This window comes from Apus apus, chromosome 14 (genome assembly GCF_020740795.1).
Source record: "Apus apus isolate bApuApu2 chromosome 14, bApuApu2.pri.cur, whole genome shotgun sequence".
Taxonomy (NCBI): Eukaryota; Metazoa; Chordata; class Aves; order Apodiformes; family Apodidae; genus Apus; species Apus apus.
Window position 1 is genome coordinate 6,926,712 of NC_067295.1, and position 5,556 is coordinate 6,932,267.

Sequence of the window (5,556 nt, forward strand, 5' to 3'; positions counted from 1 at the left end):
CATGCACATTTTTATAGGGATGAGCACTGCTGATGTTCATGGGGTAATGTGAAGGATGGTAGTGTCTTCATACTGCTCACAAGAAAGACTTTTTAATCAATGGGCTCTGAAGATTATTAGTTAAAAACTACTGATTGAAAAAGAGAGGGAGAAAAGAGTAGAGGAGGAAAGGGACTGAATGACACTCTGCATTGTGAATGTTTAAGCAATTTCAAGTAGCAAAATGCTGCCTTGTATTACTCCATAGACTCTTCCCCCCTTGACCTCGGATATTTTCAAAATCAGAGTCCTGGTTCTTTGCATACTTATTTCTAATAAATTCTTGGAATTTGAATTATTTTTTAGGATCTACAAGGGCTCTGGAAAAGATCAGTATAATGGGGAAGATTATTTTGCTATTGAAGCTGTTGTTTATAGGTACAGAAATTTCTTCACATAAAGGAAAGAGCCAAGGATTAAAAAAAAAAAAAAAAAAAAAAAAGGCCTTTCAAAAGACAATATTTTCATAGCATGCCATTTGTACACTGAAATTACTGAGCTGGAAAGAGTGGCTTTGAGGGGGACCAACTGTCAGATTAAGGTATATGTAAGAAGGTACAAGGTAACCTCACAGCAATTCAAAAACATCTCTCAGGAGCACAGTTTAACCCTTGTATAAATTAAAAACAAGATTTCACTCTCATTTAAATATACTCTGTTTTTGAAATGTACAAGAGAGAGCTCTTTAGAGTGAAATTGGCTGTGAATAATTAAACTTTATGGATAATAAAGAAAAAAGCAGCTGCAGCATACACTTAACAGAAAAACATACAGAGGGACAAAATAGGGTCCTGGTTCACTAGGAAACCTTACTTCTGATCTTCCATAAACAAGAGACTGCTGCAATGTTGTGCAAACAACAGGGAGAGGGACTGCAGCTGCACTGCAGATAGGGAGGTGCTGGAAGTTTGCAGTTAGTTTGCACTCTGAAAAATTTCTAACTATATTACAACCAAAAAGAGAAAGAACTGCTCCTGTCTGCCCACCCACTCAAGCACTACTGGGACTATCCATCATAAAGCAGATTAGAAACCTTTAACCTTATGTTCCAGCTAGTCTAAATATTTCCTAAGGCCATTTTATGTCGCTTTGTTTTATTCAATGGCAAGGTAATTAACAGCAAGGACAGGTACACACATGATCCTTTTTCTAGTTCACATACTGCCCTAGAGATTGATGCCATAAACATCTCCTGAAAAGTATTAAGTGCTTTTGACTCCTACGGTGATAGGGAGCATTCAAAGTCTGTGAGTGGTGGCAGGCACTCCCCAGTATCTATCTCCTAAGGGCAGCAGTGTGACAGGAGAACTGCTAACACTATTCCCGATCTCCTCTGTATACCTGGTAACTAGCAGTTATTTTCAACACTCTGCCTTTGTTTGGGGAAGAGGAAAGACACTGCTTTGAATCCAAAAATACATTCACGAAAGCAAATCAAGTTTCTACTACAGTTAGATCAACCTCGATCCATTAGGAATATCATCCAGACTGTGTGTAGACACCTAATGAAGTGAAGCAGCCAGAGGCACTTTCTGCTCAGTTGAGACAAATCTCACTGAAACATCCTGCAATGTTACAATAGGCCAATGCTGCACACCCTGCACCTTAAATCTTCTTCTGCTTCATAAGGCAGCTTCTCCCTCTTGCACCCTGAGTCCTCAGAATCTGGTGTGTGCAAGCTGGGCAGTACTGCAGGCCCTACAATCTCCCTTTCACCAACAAGGAAGTTCTTCCAGCTCTCTAAGGGAAGAGAGTGTGATCTGGATGGGGCAGCTGCTCTGTATGACAGTACAGTCCAGGCTGAAGGGAAACGTACAGGTAAATTAATAATGAGTTTGAATCTAATAAATATGGTCATAAATAAACATTTTTTTTCTAGTAGAAATTGAAGTTAAATTTACAAAAACCCTCTAACGGCATAAGCCTTCCCCACTTTCTTCCCACAATGCCAAAGGAAAGCACTCATTTCTGGGAAATGGCCTTTTATATCTTCTCTTTCCCATCAGGCAACTTTTACATTTTAAATGCAGTGTCAGAAACTACGTGCAAGCCAATATCACAAGGTTATACAATCTCATATTCTTCCAATCTAAACCCAGGTCATACTTTCAGGACACTCCTGAAGAAACAAGGGTGTCTTAAGAGACCATGATTGAATGTGTTCCAGCAGCAGGACTAATTAAAACTGTTGCTGATCTAGGTGGAATCTGCACAGACTACTGAAAATAAACTTACCCTTTCCAAAAGGTTTCAGCATGAAAACCATCATCCAAAATAGAAAAGGAAACACTCTCCAGTTTTGCTTTTATGAAAAATCTGTCTCACCAGCTAGTTTCTACTGGCTGCTTTTGCAGGGTTCCAGCATGGTGCACTAAGGTCCATATTTGAAACAAAAGTTATTTAGATAATTTTAGGATTTAAGTGGAGCTCAGCTGGGGAAGGGTAAAGGTTGAAGTAATCTTCCAAAGCCCTTTCTAAAGATTAGATATTCATTTTCTATTCCTGTTCTGCAGATAACCAAAGCACAAAGTGACAGAAAAACTATCACATGTTTGGCTGAACTTCTCATTAATAAGGACACTTCTATCTGGATGATCTTGCTCCCTTTCTCTCTCATGCCGAGAGAGAAGGACACTACAACAGACATGAAAAGATAAAATGCTCCAACACTGCAGAAAGCATAACTGGTGTTCTTTTAAAATCTATATCTGTCACTGGGCTATATATCTATTAGGTTTGCATACAGGACTGGCAGAAGCCTTGCTGTTAAGATACAGGAATAAGACTGAAGACAGGAGTGTTTTCCAGACCTACCACAGACTGCCTGTGTGATGCCAGGTGAAATATTTAATGAGTGTGCTTCAGTTCCCCTATTGTTCAAACAAAGCTTCCCACCTCTTAAACATCTTAGATTTTCAAATTGCAGGACAGGGACATCTCGCTGTGGGTTTGCACAGTAACAACTTTAACGGGCTTCTGATCATTGTGCAAGTGCTACCCTCATAAAAATAATCACATTGCACACACTGCACACAATTAGGACAGAGAGCTTCTCAGGCTTCTGTAGTTCAGTATTTAATGTTCATCACAGGAGGAGATGTTTCAGCATCTAAATTAATAACTAGATTTTCTAAGAGGAGAAACAGGAAGCAACTTCCCTGGCTTTTAATACTCAATAGAGTGTATCACATCCAAAGACATCCAGCCATACAAGACGGAATGCAGGCTGGGCCAGCAGCCAGGAACATACAGCTCCACCTGGGCTTAACTCACTTCTAGTCCTGCATGACAGCAAGTACTCACTCAGCTACAAACATTAAGCTTCTACAGACTTCAATCACTTGATGTGCTCACATACCTCATTTTTACTCTGCCTTAGTTGTCTATGAACCTTCCCAACACCAGGACTGGGGACAAAAAAAAAGCTGATTACTGTGAGGGGCTGAGATATTCTAAGAATAAGGACTGTGCAGCTGCCCATTTTTAAATAAATAAAATGATAATCCATTAAAATTGGCAACAAAATGCATTGCCTGAGAGGAAATACAACAAAAAATTGAAGTCATGGAAGTTTTGTCCTCAACTAGCTGTTATAAAACAGATGGATCACAAAATTGTCAGGGTTGGATGGGACCTCTAGAGATCATCTAGTCCAACTTTCCCACTAAAGCAGGATCTCCTGGAGGACATTCCACAGGACTGCATCCAGGTGGGTTTTGAATATGTCCAGAGAAGTGGACTCCACAACCTCCCTGGGCAGCCTGTTCCAGTGCTTTGTCACCATCATAGTAAAGAAGATTTTCCTCATGTTTAAATGGAACTTCCTATGTTCCCACTTGTGCCCATTGTCCCTCATCCTGTCACTGGGAACTACTGAAAAGAGTCTGGCTCCATCCTCCTGGAACCCATCCTTTAGATAATTATAGGCATTAATAAGGTCTCCCCTCAGCCTCCTCTTCTCCAGGCTAAAGAGTCCCAGCTCTCTCAGCCTTTCCTCATAAGACAGATGCTCCAATTCCCCAATCATCTTTGTTGCCCTTGCTGTCTTAAGGCATTACCACATACTGCCTTGCATGGGTCATAACTGTGATTCTGAAATAACATACTAGGTACTGCAAGTACTCAGTATTTCCAGGGAGTAGGAAATACTTTTACTGATTCCTACCATTCTACTTAGTGCTTTCCACTACTAGGCAATAGAGGATGTGTACAAGTGAGCAATCCCCAAAACAATGTTTGCTTTTAATTAAATCCTTCCTCTACACCTTGTTCAGGACCTGGCAGGATGAGGCCCTCAAAAATGCATGTGCAGGCCATGCAGTGAGGAAGCAGAATTTATACCACGCAGCAGAAGGGATAAATTAAGTTCATAAAACGTGTTATTTCAAGCTGTGATGTAATATATACTGCTTTTGAGAAGCAGCAGGAGCTGTTTCCTTTCTCCATATGGCTGCTTTCAATATGCAACAAAAAGTTTTAAATGCCTCAGAAGGCACTAAGAATGTTTTAAGAAACTGCCACATTAAGATTATTTTTTTAAAAATGAGGAGACTATAAAGAGGAGTATCAGGCAATAAAGTTGTCTCCTTGTTAGGTATGAGAACCTGAGCTCCCAAAATTGTTCCTTGCTAGTGTTGTCACCACAAAATAATCTCCTCAGGGTAACCTGTGGTACTCTATCTAGAGTAAGTGTATCACATCTTTGCTACAGCTTTTCTTTCTGGAGAATCTATTTCCAGAAATAAAAACCACAGCATGATGACAGTGGATGCTAGTCAGAGTGGCTGCATTAACAGACTCCTGCCATCCAAGTGCCATGCACCTCTTCCAGCAGAAGTGACAGCAACACCTTCAGAGAAGACCACCTTTCTGGTTATCCCAATGAAGCCAGTTTTATCTCCCCTTTAGTCTCCACTAGCTGAGCTTGCTGGTGAAAACATCCTGCTCTGAGAATGCATTTCTGTGTTGAGTAGATTCTAGAAAGCAACTGAATCTTCTCAGCTGGGTATTTCCCTGTTACTTGCTGTAGCACTCCTCCTTTGTGCAGAGGTTTTTTAACACGGGACGTAGGAGACAGTGTGAAGAGCAGACAGCCCATCACCTGCTGGGAATATTCTAATGTTTTTCTTATGTTTGCCATCCTGCCACAGGACACCCAAAAGAACTGCTTGCAGCTTGCAAGCCACCAGCTTGGCCTCCGAGGAACTTACGAGAGCTGAGACAGGGCTGAGCAGCCAAACACAGCCAAGCTTCTACTCACATGGTGACAACTTAGGACCAGATCCAGACAATCCAAACAAAACAAACTTCCTGCACTCTGTGCTAAACCAAAAGAGTTTACATTAAAGATCTTCGAACCATAAGTCCAGGTAGAAGAATTTCTAAAATATTATGACCTCTCAAGAGCCTGATGAGCTTTTAGAACAGATTTATTGTATCTTTGCAATCATCTGCTCTTTTCATCTCAATATGATTTGTTTAAACAAACAACCAGCATGGTTTCAAGTATCATTTCTC